Source organism: Conger conger, chromosome 4 (genome assembly GCF_963514075.1).
Source record: "Conger conger chromosome 4, fConCon1.1, whole genome shotgun sequence".
Classification (NCBI taxonomy): Eukaryota; Metazoa; Chordata; class Actinopteri; order Anguilliformes; family Congridae; genus Conger; species Conger conger.
The window spans coordinates 48969578-48985967 of record NC_083763.1 but is presented as its reverse complement, the minus strand read 5'-3'; the positions used below and the strand labels follow the sequence as shown (position 1 = coordinate 48985967).

General features: G+C 40.3%; 1 protein-coding gene across 4 annotated transcripts in view; it reads right to left on the bottom strand.

Annotated features, from left to right (window-relative positions):
• The window catches only part of LOC133127644 (phenylalanine--tRNA ligase, mitochondrial-like), a 117709-nt gene that overhangs the window by 21212 nt on the left and 80107 nt on the right, over positions 1–16390 (bottom strand). The gene's annotated exons all lie outside the window — the stretch shown is intronic.

Sequence of the window (16390 nt, the reverse complement as noted above, 5' to 3'; positions counted from 1 at the left end):
TATGTTATGATAATATTTTCTGAAGACATCACATTTGCAAATATCCACCTTGAACCAGATATATTATGGTTAGCTAATTATCTTTGCTATATACAAAGTAATCAATGTGAATACCACAGGAGCAGAAATAAACATAGTTAACTACAAATGTACAAAATCTTGTTCATTTCAATGCATAATCATGAAGCATAATAAACTTTGATTATCTGTGTTTATTTATTAAAAGCCAGATGAAGATGCTGACTCCTAAAGAAATGACCAATAGACATTACACAAAACATAGTCATGTTATATACAGTACATCCTATCTAGACTTTGTATGCAGAGAGAAAACTGACCCTGACTGGGATGCATATTTGTACACTTACAGTAATATAATTACGCCAAAACTTCAGGTGTCCTCTGTTTCAGTTTCAAAGCAATGTGTAACTATTGAGCCAGTGAACATTAATGCACAGTCACACAGCTTACGGTACTATAGGAATTTTAAAGCCGATAGAAAATTGAATAACGATAAAAATGGGAACAACCAGGGGATAAATTCATCATCAATTAAATTTGAGTGGCAATCTTATAAGACTAGACTTGCTGGTATACTCTGAAAAAAAGTTACCGTTGGTTATTACTGAAAGTAAGGACTGCTTTAAGTGTTGTCATTAATTACAAATAGAAGAGCTAGGTATATAAGACACAGCATACAACACCATTTCACTCATGAAGGAAATACAAGAAACATTTAAAACTTTTTGCCAAATATTAATGAAAGATGTTGAGCAAAGACCATTCCTGAATATAGTTACATTCATTATTATTACATGACTAAAAGACTCCTCAATTTCCACTTAGGTATAATTGTAAAAATCTAATGTTTTTGCAATACAATGCAATGCAATCCTGAAAAAAATACACCACAGCAAAAAAAAAAAATATATAGACCTGATGTTTTCTGGCATATAAGAGAAGCAATTCAAATGTTCAACAGATTGTGGGTTACCATAGTCATTTATGTAGTACTTTTGCATACTGTATGCAAATTAGTCTTTGTCATTTACTGTTGCACAGACCTGAAAATAATTGAAATTAATGCTGCAAAGGCACTCTTTCAGATTGATTAAAACAGGCAGTTATTGCTGGGGTGTAATTGTGCAACTCCTTTATCAAAATATTATGTGTGGTGTTTGTGGGAGATGCCAGGTTCGATTGTGGTGAGGGATATTTGAACTGTTTGTCTGCAGCTCACATCGTTAACATAATTGTAATTGATTAAAATGCTGCTAGTTGTAGACAACTGTGTATACGAGGATGTGCTCCTTGATAAATCTATTCATAAAATACAGTCCATGTAGAATGAAAGAGGATTGTGGGGAAACATACATCTCAATATGTCAATTTCAAGTACAAAATTACATTACTCTGAATGAGCAGAGAGAATTAAAAAAGGCACAAAATGCTCTGAAAAAAACACCTACAGTAACATTCAACAGACCCCAGTCATTTGTTTAAATTAATAGAATTTATTGCTTAAATTATGCATATGGCAATGAAACCATTGTGGGCCTCAAGGTGTACTACTAGATGGATGGACACAATTTGCAGACTTAAGATTGTGAAGTGCAACCTGGCTGATAAAGTACTAAATGTATTAGGCTATATTAGTAGTTACACAAATGTGGGAAATCTTCATAATGTCTAGCAAAACATTAAACCGAGCACTGAATAATTTTATTAGCCACAGCCCACAACAAACTCAAGCAAACTCCTAAATCCTAAAACCTTACCTCAGGGAAACCTACCACGAGCAGGTATTAGAGGTTATGAGTTATCGCAAGTATTATGAAAAGCTTGGGGCTTTTGTATAAAAATATTTTAGAGTTCTGTATTTTTGTATTTTCCTTGTCATGTCATGTCATTACGCAGCACTGCATCAACATGTAAAACAATCTTTTTTTATTTCATGGTATTTACATGTGTTTTACCATTTACAAAAACAACATTTATATTGATTCCCCCATTTTCAGCTGTGAAAAAGTAAGGATGAAGTTAAAAGCTATACAATGGAGCAAAAGTAGAATATTTGGTAGCATAGCCCTTAAATTAAATACAGTTCTACAACCCACTGACAGCACCAATCATTTGTATCTTCTTTCAAAATGCCTTTCCAGGCCTTCCATGCAGCCGCCTTCAGTTAATCTTTGTTTTTGGGCTTTCTGTCTTCAGTGTTAAATCAGGTGATTGACTAGGCCAGTCCAAAACTTTCCACTTCTTTTCACTGATGAATGCTTTGGTTTTGTTGGCAGTGTGTTTGGGGTATGGGCATTGTCTTTCAGCAGGATGAGGCACTGGCCATCCTACTGCTCCCATCCTCTGTTACATCAGCAATAAATACAAGTGAGCCTGTTCCAGAAGCATCCATATATGACCATACATGTATGTATGCTGACTCCAAATGCAATCTCCACAGATAAAAACAAAGGCGAAGTCCAAGACTAGACTCTCACTCACTGCTCTTTTATGTGTGAACAGCCTGAGCAACACCACCACTAAAATGCTCACCAGGTAATGTATTTTATTGTATTTTCGAAATACAAAATAGTATATTCTATTTTGATACATTTTTAGGTTGGAGTATTTTGTAGTTTATTTTGATACATTGATCCTTTTTTGCGGTATTTTGTATCAAAATGCATTTTTATGCATTTCTGCCCATCCCTGAGTATAAGAAATTCAACGCTAATGTCAAATAGGTAGTTTTACAGAACAAACAACAAAACCTGAATGAGAGGCAAGGATACTAATGTTTAGCATGTGAAATTCCCTGTGGCTTGATTTTGAGCAATAAGGAAAAATAGATCGATGACAACAGAAGTAGGAAGCTTAAGTGAGACTAGTCTCAGGCTAGTACCATCCAAACACACCGCACAGACAAAACCCAAACAACATTTCCACATTACTGTAATGCCTATCATTTTAGTCTGGCCTCTCAAAATTAAATGAATTTAAATGCGTTCCTTAAGCATTTGATGACAGGAGTGTGTTTGGCTTTATGGCTGTTTTGAAGGAAACAATCAATAGCTTAATGCTGTGCTAAAACATTGTGCATACTAGAATGCAAAAGCGGTTTAAAAATAGACACACTAAAACTCTGGACTGTGCCAATTGTGGCTGGCAGCCAACTGCCCATGGCGTCGCCCAAGGACATATATTTCAGTCAGTCAGATGTCTGCATCTCATCGTACAACAGTGACCCCTTTGGTCAGTCGAGGGCTCACAGCCTTCCTACACAAGTTGCACATGAAGTCTTCTCCTCTGACAACTAATATAACATCACATACTCGAGGACCACAATGGAAATAAGACATGACTTTATTGGGTCTTGTTTCCTCGCTAATTTTACAATGCAGATGGTTCTTGCCTAAGGTGTTGTTGAAATTATACATTCATGTGATTATTTTATTTTTAATTGCTTATCCTATTATTAATTGCTTATCCTGGAGTGATCCAGATCATACATAATTATTAAAGTATCATAACTTGCTTTGTGCTAATGAATATTATTTTCTGTAACTGTATGAGTTGAGATGTCTCTCCCTTTCTGTACTGTGGGTACACAGTGCTCTGTTCAAGGCTACGGCCATAAACTGTGTGCTCTATATTATCTTGTCTTGGGAGCCTGTGAACCTGCAGAACCAAAAACATAAGACCTCACCACAGAGGTTACCATGGGGATTATCTTCCCCGGACATAGGGAGTTAAAACAAGATAAGACAAGATAAGACAAGATAAGGCCCCTGCGTATCCATCGTGCTGGAATGTTTTGAGAACATATATCTGCATAAACAGTATGTTGAAGGGGGGAGATTTGAATAAACAATCTGTAGTAAGGAGAAGAGTGGGGAATTGTCTTTGAATATTGATCATTGGGAATGTTTAATCAAAGGGGGCGTACATTTGTTGCGCTCCGCACATACATATATCCAGACAAAGGAGAGAAACCTCTGTCCCTGTTTTTGCATGTAACTTGGACCCTATGCAAAGTAAAGATTGGATTTTATTTACTGTCTCTGTCTCTGAGTGTTTTCTTACAGGAATAAATTAAAATTCCCACCACATAAGGGCTACTGACACTGTGTATAATTCAAAATATGTTGAATAAAATCAATTGATCAACCAATCTACTGCAACATAACATAACAAGAACACGCCATTCAACCCAACAATGCTAGCCATTTACTTACACAAAATGGTAACTCGAACTCAGCGTTTACCTACAATCTAGAGAGCATCTAGCACTGTATCAAGCCTGTTGAGTGTATCTGGGTTCGTGTAACTGCTGGACCGTGGAGTAAGTTAAAGCCGCAGGTTTTTTGGTGAATTGCACATGCTTGTCTGCCTGCTCCCTAACTGACAGGAGGGGCTGCAGCTATGACGAGGAGTACTCTGAACACACCCTGGTACACCTGCATGGATGCATGGACCAGAATGGAAACAGACCCTGGTGTGTTCCATACATTTCCAACTAACTATGAAAAATCCTAGCATTTCATTACCTAAGCACAGTACTCAAGGATACTGCAGCCAGTGACAGTGGATTGGTACAATCCAAGAAAATCATACTCTTACCGTCATGACTCAAAACCTTAACTGCCACCCAGCTATTCCTAAAAAAAACACTTCAGTTCAGGTTATAAACAGCGCGATAAACTCGGGCCATCATGAAGAAACAGGCAGCCAATCAGAGCATGGCGCTGATATGCAGTCTGTCACCGCGCTTGATTGGGTCATCCAGTGCGCCAGTCTAGCAGGAGAGGAGGTGCGACTCGGGGATTGATAGTTGTGTCTACTCGGCTGCACTTTATTTACAGCCTCTGGGCTCTGAAGCCTGGGCCCATGAGTGGCGCAGTAAACTCCGCGAGACGGCCCTGCTTCCCTCCTGACCCTCAGGGGGGCCGTAAATGTGTCCTCACAAGCTCAGGGTTTGTTTTAGTGTGTAATGACCAGGGCTTAGCGGGGCCCTTCAACAAGACAAGGAAAGAACTTTGAGGAGGGACGGTGTTGCGATACTCTGTCTTATTTCTCGGAAGGGCGACAGTAATGTATGGGGGATGGGCATACTAGCACCACGAGGGAGATAGGAGAGGGTGGAGGGAGCAGAAGTGGCAAATCTCTGCCATTTATTTAACCGATAGTATGACTACAGCGAAACCAGCCAATAAGGATATGCTCCAGTGCTTCACAATGTAAAAATAAAGGCCACTATTTCTCAGAATTATTTTTTGGTATCAGCCAAGCATTAAATATTTAGAATAGAATGAATAATCCATTAATACAATGCAATCATTTATTTTTCCCTCTTTTATTTGAAATAGTGAATGAGATGATTAAATAATTTCATTTGAAATCTGTGTACCCTCTCTTTCGACAATAATAGCCAATATTAAGTCTATTGCTGTTATGGAAATATGAGCTAAATATCTAGCTCACTCTTGGTTGATGTTATGAAGTTGCTTACTATTCTAGCCTCCAGGTGCAGGATACAGTACATTATAAATAATAAGCACAGATCTCTAATTTCTCTCAATAAATATTCAATTGTAGCATTTTTGAATATAGGCAGCAAACTTGGCATATTTCATATGTGCTGTCACTCTCTCCAAGTCCAGTAGCCCCTTCCCCTCTCTAAATCAAGCAAACACCTAGATAGATACTATAAGTCCCTGTACCAGGTCATTATTATTTATTAGAGAAATTTGGGCACATGCGTGGTATTTTTTTACATAGGGGAGAAATATAAGATACCTAAATTATAATTTTTTTAAATGTATTTAATGGCTACCCAGCTTCAATGGTAGAACTGATTTATATTAAGAGAAAACGTTAAATCACATTACATTTCTAACAATGTTTCGCCCTCAATGAGACTTGGGTCTATGCATCGGATGTTTTTGAGCATCCAGTAAACAAAAAAACAAAAAAAAACAAAAAAAAAACCCACAAAGTAAACAAATAGTAAAAACCAAAAACAAACAAACAAACAAACAAACAAAAAAACAGCACAAACCTAGCTTTAGTATACCTTCAGTCTCCATCCAAGAGTCTCCAAGAGTAATATTTTAAATACCATCGCTTCAGATCATGACACTCATAAGTGGGTATTCCGAGGCCTTTATTTACAAATCATAAAAATGTCTGCTTCACTATTACTTTTGACAGCCGTATTCGTCACAGCCCCATGACATGGAGTACAGTAATGATATACAGTTGAACAGGGGAATTTACATACAAAACAGCAGAAACTGAGCTAAGACCTGCCACCAATTTCCCATCCTAAGAATGGTGCCATTGACAGCAGTTCATTTCTGCTGGACCTTTCTGACACTTTCGGTTTTGTCAAACTGGCAGCGCGTGGGTACCTGCTATTTTAATGACTATTTCCCAAAGCATAAAATCACATTTTTACAGGACTTCTATGAAAATTGTTTTTCTATTTGTTTTAGAAAAAATAAATTAATTTCAGCTGGAAGCTGATGAGCTTTCAGATGGGATCCCGCTTATTTGATTTCCCACTTAAGGAAGTTTGCTTTTGGATTCAGGCATCAACAATTTTAATGGAAAGTTTTGCTTCTCTGTAAGAACGTGTTATTGCTTTTGTTGCAGACTGAAGAAAATCAGGTGCGCCAGCAGGTGCAGCCCGAAACAGCAAATTGCTTTCCCCGTCCATATTTAGTTTTTCACATTTCATTGTAATGAAGCAAAATCCTTATTTAATGAAAGTCTGAGGCAGTTAAACAATTCATCACTGAAACAATACAATCCTGTCAGGCTGTGATTGAGTGAGCGAATATTCCAAATCACTGTGCAATCAGTCCGTCGCTGAATCATTCCCCAGACTTGCCATGTCCTCGGTGAAGGTTTACCAGAAGAGGAAAACTATAACCATAGAGTTATGCGTTTCACATCTGGATATAATGAGCTCTCTAATGTTTACTTTAAATGGAATCCTCCACACTATCTCAGTACTCAAATCGTCAGACTTTCAATCATTAATTTTCTTCTCTCTCCATCTCTCCGACCCTGGAGTGTGTCATTGAGAGGGTGCAATCAAAGCAAGGGGACTGCTATATCCTTGCACCGTCAGTGTAGGCTGACTTTGACCCCCTGACAGTTTTACTCAAGGAAAGGCAGTGAAGGGGCTGCTTGGCATATTGTCTGTGGAGACTACAAGGTCAACAGTAACAGAGGTCGAGAGGGCGGCATGTTGTTTGTACACTGTCATTACCGAGCAATACTGTTTGCACTGTCAAGGCCACTGAAAAGTTGCTGATACTACAATGTGATGCTTATTGTAGACAGTGTCTCATGACCCCAATTTTTTATGAGCAACAGGAAAAGATGACCAAAAAGACCAAATCTATGTTTGTCTGCCTGTCTGTCCCCCACCCATGTGCTGAGATGACTAAACTATTTTCTTTTTCTCTCTCTAAACAATGCTGATTGTTTTGCTACACTGTTGTCTGCTGCAAACTATAAAGATCCCCAGGGTCTGTCAGTAGATCCAATTAAATGTGTCCTGCCAGTGTCTTTTTCTGGAATGATCCAAACAGAGAATCATACCGCAGAACAGGTGTAGCATCCAAACTTATATGTTCCCAGCTGGAGGCAATAGATTTTTGGCAAGGGAGAATGTTCCAGCTACCCCCACTGAGGAAATCAAAAGTCCCTCGTGACAGAGCTTTTTAGGGACATGAAACCTTGACAGCTTTGATTCAGCCTCAACAACTTTAACAACATTAAGGCCAGTCCCTCACTGGGCTGTTACCTTCCCATGGAGAATGTGGTGGGGAAGAAATTAGCATAACTAACATTTACAGAATTGTATCTTTTCAAGATAGCGAACTTTAGTCTGAAATCTTAGCATTGTTTTATACACCTATTTTAGTTTTTATCATGAAGCCTTAAAAAGTTGCATGCCAAAAACACACGACAAAGGGCACTTTCATTTTCGACAAAAATGTCAGATGGAATCCATAATTCCATGCCCACATTTTAGAAAGAAGAGTTTTCAATAGTGATGTAATTACTCGTGTGTGGTTATCGAGTGCTGAGGTGATGTATTTAGCAATGTTATCAGAAGCTTTCTACACGCTGCCCTGGCACCAAACTAGACCGAACCGGTGATTATTATGGATTAATAATTTTTACTGTGCACATCATCCCAGGGAAAACAAGACTGACAGGCCTTTTTTGAATCTTCTCTAAGGCTGCACGGCGAAACAAAAATAGATACTCAGAAAGGCAATGAAGCAAGCTGATATGCTCTCGCCTTAACCATCCAGAGCAAATAAAAAAGTTATTGTCAAACTGTTCACACTGTAGAAACAACAGATGGTGACAGCAAGAATGTGTAAGGGTCTTTACATATTTGCTGGATTGGCAAAGATTTTTAGTGGTATTTAAAATACAAGTCTCGTCATGAATTTGCTACAGTTTAGTATCTGAATTGCTTACCTTCAGTTTTGCATTGTGAATGTGCCCAGTGCCTTTTCTGTTCTATTATTTTACAATGTTTCTTAAAGTGTTAAATCTGACATTTTTTCATATTATAAAATAACGTCTTTGATACCTTCTTACTGTAGCATTTTTGTAGCAATATCGACTCAACGCGTTTCTATTCTTAAATGGCTCCTCTATTTCCACTTGTTGTTGATGGGTGCGACATTCACGGCACATAATCAAATACAATGAAACGAACACAGGAACTAGCACGAAGACTAAGAAAGAGCAAGCAAAAGTATCTTTAAAATGGGGTCTGATATATATCTCTATTAACGTGGCAGACAACTTTGTTGGTTGTCTCTTCTTTCTCCAAAATACATTACACTCGATTATCAAATTCACAGCTTCATTTCTTTATGAAAATCTTGTGTTTGTACTGTGAAAATGAACTTTTGTGACCACCAGTCTCCAAAGATGTCGCCACATCCACCAAAACTGAAAAAATTATAATAGGCACTAAGTCACATCCTCCTGGTCTGTGATTGGTTCCATGGTTAAAGGTTATTTTGAAATGGCAGTTCAAGAATATCCAGGAACAATGGAGAGGATGGCTGCACACGACAGGTACCATTCATCTATCCGACAGCGACTGGCATAGCGGACAAAATGGATGCCCTCAGCCAGCCATTGGGTTGGCCACTGTAGTGTCATCTGTAGTGGCATTTAAAGATCAGCCTACTGCTGAGGAAGCAAATTGAACTGGAAAAGAACTGAACAAAACTCATCAGGGAAGGAACCTGCTGCACCGAGGTTAGATTTATGGGACTCAAATTGGCTGAGCCTGAGCAGATCCGAGATGTACAGTTGCACACAATCCTCGATTTACGGTTTTCAAGAATGTCACAAGACACAGGTACTTCCCGTCCTGAACATAATTCTTCTCAAGACAAGGACCGAATGTGAAGTCATTAGTGCAGAAATAGAGTTGGGGGGGGGGGAAGCACATTGCCAATTGCTACCATTTTCCTCCATCTCTTGCCAAAGTCAGGCCTCATTAAAAACAGCAGATTCATACCCCCCCCCCCATAAACTAATTAGTAAGCAAGGTAATTATAAAAATCTCCAATACCTCCCCTTGAATGTGCTCTGTTAGCCGAGCAGCTCACCTCCCTGATGGCTTCCAGCCTCTACATGCAGGAATTGATTTCATTTCCTGCCTATTTATCACAGTTCATGCTCAATTTCCAGTGAGGCGCTTAACATATAAATCAAACGTGTTTATGGAGTCACCAAAAGGGCGAGGCTATACTGTAGAACCGCAGAGTCCCATTGGGTTCATCTACAGCCTGCTCCCCATTCAGTAGCCCACAGCACACAAACCCAGCAAGATGTTTCTATCTGACACAGCGGCTACAGAGCAGAAAATCAGTCCTGAGATTCTTAAAAAGCCTAATATTATTTCCTCCTGGTGATTACACCTCCTTTTAATCTGGGGATTTTGATACTGCCCCAACTTCCTGTATCTTCACATTCTACTTTCCTTCTGCCTCCACCTCTCGTCTCATTTGTTCAGTGTTATCCTTTGAAATTATATGGGTCAGGTAACACACAGTGTGATTGGATGCTTCATCAGCCAGGTATAGTGTCAATTATAAGCCCAACCGTGTAGCTGCATAGCTACTTAATTGGTGTCACTGTCAGTAGTGGGGGTGGTACCTCACTCTCTTTTTACGACCGACTTCTCTGTGTGTTCAACCGACCTTCCTCTGCATTCTGGGTGATATGCAGCTTCACTGATGAAAGCTTCTCTCAAGATAGACAGCTCGGTGATAAACATGTTCACTCCATGTAATGTATCTGCAGAGTACATTTCCTCTGATTCAACAGCTATTTACTAGAAGCTGGGGAACCTCATTACTACTGACATGTTTCACGCATAACATTTCTGTTCAGGTAGAAAGGAAAAAAAAAACTAAAAACAAGCTCCCCGTCACAACACAACCTCCGTGGACTAGCACAAGAACTGTGGGCTAGAAACATCAGTACCTAAAACAGTAACTTACCCCAGAAACTCCTGAAGAAGAAGGACAGAGGCTTAGACAGTATTACATTATTAAATTCAATGTTGATGGAAAGCTTACTGAGCCAGTAATCATTTCTTTTCACACATTCACTAAAGACATAAAATCCACAGGGGCCAATGTGGGATCTCCTTGATCTGTACATTTGCAGCAATACTATGAGGGCCCTGTTGCTGATAGCAGTGACAACAGGAGGTAAACCCACAATGGCAATTCTACACGCAGTCCTTCAGAAGACCAGCCCTGCATACAGTGTTATGTCCTACTTGTAGAGCTCCGTAGAGCTGCCACTGCTCAGGCCCGGTCTACGAGTAGGGAACAGATCCCGATCATTAAGTCAGACAGTCACAGTGTTACCCATCAAGCCCCAAGTAGCAGGAGCTAGATAACAGTGTCTTTTCATGTCCGGGCTTGTTTCAGAGGTACATGTACCTAGGTGATACTCCGCTGACACCTCTACTTTCCTTCCCTCCTAACACCCCGCACGCATCACTGACTTTGGAGCGTTCAGCAGCGGCACTTACTGTTTATATCGACAAACCGAAGCTATGACAGACGGATAGCACACAGCCTACTGCCTCTTTCAAAGCTACAGTGACCACGCTATGTGATAATGCCCCAATGCCCAAGTAATTTTCCTGTCTTTATGGGAGTAACACACATCTTGAGAGAAACTGACAGTCTCTGCCACAACACACCTGTATAAAAACAATATGCAAGTATCTACAAAGACAATACCTCTGTCTGTGCTGAAATGATACAATGAAATATGGTGGAAAACATTTTTTCTTTTACAAATGCTATTCCTACTAAACCACAATTGTTTGCAGCCAGGTCCGGTAGCAGAATCAGTGGAATATCTCAGAAGGTCTTCTAAACTGAAGAGTTTTTAATCCATTCGTCATGATCTGAGAAAATATACACTCAGTGAGCACTTTATTAGATATTTATGAGGCCTATTTTTTAGACTTATTGGTCTTCTGCTGCTGTAGCCCGTCCACTTAGAGGTTTGACATATTGTGTGTTCAGAGATGGCCTTCTGTATACCACTGTTGTAATGTGTGGTTATTTGCGTTACTGTCACCTTCCTGTCAGCTTCGACCAGTCTGGCCCTTCTCCTCTGACCTCTCTCATGAACAAGGCGTTTTTGACCACAGAACTGCTGCTCTTTGGATGTGCTTTGTTTTTTGTGCCATTCTCTCCAAACTCTAGAGAATCCCAGGAGTTTCTGAGATACTCAAACCACCCACCAACAATCATTCCATGATCAAAGTCACTTAGATCACATTTTTTCACATGCTTGATGTGGTTGATGTGAACATTAACTGGAGCTCTTGATGAAGTAAGGCATTTCTGAGCACACAACATGTCAAACCATTAATTGGAAGGGCTACAGCAGCAGAAGACCACACTGGGTTCCACTCCTGTTAGCTAAGAACAGGAAGATGAGGATACAATGGGACCAACTGGATAACTGGAGCTGGACTGGTCTGATAAATCTTAATTGCTGCTGCGGCATGCAGATGGTAGGGTCAGCATTTAGTGTAAACAGCATGGATCCACAGTTTCAACAATGCATGCGGGTGGTGTTGGTGTAATGCTGCGGGACATGTCTTCCTGCCATACAATAGGCCTTTTAATACCAACTGAGCACCGTTTGAATGCCATGACATACCTAAGCATTGTTGCTGACCATGTGAATCCCTTTATGGCCAGACAACTGGATACTTCCAACAAGATAATTTGTGCAATCACAAAGCAAGCATCATCTGAAGATGGTTCTATGAACATGACAGTGGCTTTGGTTTGGTCCAATGGCCTGCACAATCCCCAGATCTCAATGCAACATAGCACCTTTGGGATGAGGTATAACATGACATTGCAGCATGAGTGTGTGGCCATAAAATCTGCATGAACTGTGTGATGGTATTGAGTCAGCATGGACAAAAATCCATCAGGAATGTTTCCAGCACATGGCTGAATCCATGGCATGAACAATACAGGCAAAAAGGGGTCATACCCAGTACAAGATAGGTGTACCTAATAAAGTGACCATTAAATACATATCAGCTGTAAATACTGTAAAAAAATAAATAAATAATATATACACACAATGTGATCACTTTATTAGGTCGACCTGGACACCAGCTTAATCAGCCAATCATGTGGCAGCAACTAAATGCATAAAAGCATGCAGACATGGTCAAGAGGTTCAGCTGTTTTTCAGACCAAATTTCAGAATGGGGAATAAATGTGATCTAAGTGACTATGACCATGGAATGATTGTTTGTGCCAGACAAACTGATGATATCTTGAGATTTTCACGCACAACAGACTCTAGAGTTTGCAGAGAATGGTGTGAAAAACAAAAAAACAGCAGTTCTGCGGGCACAAACGTGTTGTTAATGAGAGAGATCAGAGGGAAAGGGCCAGACTGGTCGAAGCAGACAGGAAGGTGACAGTAACGCAAATAACCACACACAATGTGTCAAACCACTAAGTGGATAGCCTACATCAGCCAAAGACTTAACAAGTCTAATAAATACCTAATAAAATTCTCACTGAGCCTATACAGTGGGGCAAAAAAGTATTTAGTCAGCCACCAATTGTGCAAGTTCTCCCACTTAAAGAGATGAGAGAGGCCTGTAATTTTCATCATAGGTACACTTCAACTATGAGAGACAGAATGGGGGGAAAGAATCCAGGAAATCACATTGTAGGATTTTTAATGAATTAATTGGTAAATTCCTCGGTAAAATAAGTATTTGGTCACCTACAAACAAGCAAGATTTCTGGCTCTCACAGACCTGTAACTTCTTCTTGAAGATGCTCCTCTGTCCTCCACTCGTTACCTGTATTAATGGCACCTGTTTGAACTCGTTATCAGTATAAAAGACACCTGTCCACAACCTCAAACAGTCACACTCCAAACTCCACTATGGCCAAGACCAAAGAGCTGTCAAAGGACACCAGAAACAAAATTGTAGACCTGCACCAGGCTGGGAAGCCTGAATCTGCAATAGGTAAGCAGCTTGGTGTGAAGAAATCAACTGTGGGAGCAATTATTAGAAAATGGAAGACATACAAGACCACTGATAATCTCCCTCTATCTGGGGCTCCACACAAGATCTCACCCCGTGGGGTCAAAATGATCACAAGAACGGTGAGCAAAAATCCAAGAACCACACGGGGGGACCTAGTGAATGACCTGCAGAGAGCTGGGACCAAAGTAAGGCTACCATCAGGAACACACTACGCCGCCAGGGACTCAAATCCTGCAGTGCCAGACGTGTCCCTCTGCTTAAGCCAGTACATGTCCAGGCCCATCTGAAGTTTGCTAGAGAGCATCTGAATGATCCAGAAGAGGATTGGGAGAATGTCATATGGTCAGATGAAACCAAAATAGAACTTTTTGGTAAAAACTCAACTTGTCGTGTTTGGAGGAGAAAGAATGCTGAGTTGCATCCAAAGAACACCATACCTACTGTGAAGCATGGGGGTGGAAACATCATGCTTTGGGGCTGTTTTTCTGCAAAGGGACCAGGACGACTGATCCGTGGAAAGGAAAGAATGAATGGGGCCGTGTATCGTGAGATTTTGAGTGAAAACCTCCTTCCATCAGCAAGGGCATTGAAGATGAAACGTGCCTGGGTCTTCCAGCATGACAATGATCCCAAACACACTGCCCGGGCAACGAAGGAGTGGCTTCGTAAGAAGCATTTCAAGATCCTGGAGTGGCCTAGCCAGTCTCCAGATCTCAACCCCATAGAAAATCTTTGGAGGGAGTTGAAAGTCCGTGTTGCCCAGCGACAGCCCCAAAACATCACTGCTCTAGAGGAGATCTGCATGGAGGAATGGGCCAAAATACCAGCAACAGTGTGTGAAAAACTTGTGAAGACTTACAGAAAACGTTTGACCTCTGTCATTGCCAACAAAGGGTATATAACAAAGTATTGAGATGAACTTTTGTTATTGACCAAATACTTATTTTCCACCATAATTTGCAAATAAATTCTTTAAAAATCAGACAATGTGATTTTCTGGATTTTTATTTTTTTCTCATTTTGTGTCTCATAGTTGAGGTATACCTATGATGAAAATTACAGGCCTCATCTTTTTAAGTGGGAGAACTTGCACAATTGGTGGCTGACTAAATACTTTTTTGCCCCACTGTATGTATATAGAGAGAAACACAGGGAGAGCCTTACTACATTACAAATGCAGTGACAAGCCTGAGAAAGGTAAGTCTGTGAATGTGAGATATGCAAAATGCTAAAAGCATCTCCGCACTTCATTCAGACGTTGTCACAGGATGGAAAGAGAGGGAAGATGGCACGCCAGCAGGCCCACAGACAGCTCTGTAAATAGAGGTGACAACCAGACAGTGGGATCCTCAGCCACACCCTCACATCCAGTGTGAACACCGCCTGATTTAACACCAATGACTGCAGAATATGAGGCAAACAGTATTTTTAGATTATTTTCCCCAATGGAGATAAGACATATCAACTACAACAGATATGGCGTTTAAGATCACAGTCTATGCATCTCGCTTCTGTATGGCACAGGCGGCGAGCAAAACGAAACATCAAGAACAGTCGTAAACCATCAACGCATAACGTGAAGCATACTAATGAATGTTCATTTTTAGAATGTAGAACAAGGGTGCCCTTATGGCAGTGTTTCATTGTTCTGATCCCGGTAGACCCTGCGAAAGATTGTGTCATTAAATTTGGGACAAATGTTACTGAGGTGGATGTTGGCGTTAAAGCCGCTGATTATGAAAGCGACCCCTCGAGCAAGAGGGGTCACGTCGGCCATGTCAGACACGACAGCAAAGACGATCGCTCTTGCAATTGGGGTTTGTCAGACACCCAGGCCCATCAGTTAAGGACACTGACAACTATGACAAGCACAAAATGCACAGTGACTGCAGAGTGAAATTGGCTTTCTGCGCATTAAATTGATACCTCTGAACGGATGTCATGTGCGGTTACTCTGCTGTGCAGCTACACACTGTAGTATGTGTTGTATGGGCAAAAAAAACATACATAAATCACAGTGCCGCAAAAAACAGGTACAATACAGGATGCAGTGTAGTTTTTAAAAAATAAGTCAATCTCAGCAAGTGCTTATTCTAAGATTTAAAGTTCTGGTTTCACAGACAAAGATTAAGCATAGTCCTGGAATAAATTGAGTTTTGTTTGGAGAATTTAAAATTGAATTTAGTCTGGGACTAGCCTTAATCTGTGTCTGTGAAACTGGCCCAAAATGTTGCCAATGAGGGAAGAAAGTTTCACTCATTTTAATCTTTGACAATGTGATAATAAAATCTCACTCATAAAGCAAATAGTAACTTATGGGCGGATGCAATCTTCTCATTATGTCTGCCTTAACAGACAGATTGACAACGTTGTATTACATTTACATTTTTGTCATTTGGCGGACGCTTTTACTCCAAAGCGACTGACAAATGCATAGGATCTTCCACAGGTTAAAAGCATCAAATCCATAACTAGTAAAACATGCATGAAGAGCTGTATTTCATCATCCATTTTTCAAGACACACCGTAGAAATAGGGCACCTTAGTCCATAATGGGTTCAAATAAGCCGATATTTTCTACTTTGAGAGAAAAGTCAAGACTAAAAACGCTTGTTAAGACAAACATTGTTTTGCAGTGTAACCCGCTTCTCTACTGTAAGCAGTTGTGCCCGTGTCCCTGAGTGCGGCTTGATTAATGGGCCGGTCGGCTCCAAGGTACAGTACCCCCGTGGCTCCAGGGACCCTGATTTCTCCCGTGGCCTGACAATGACA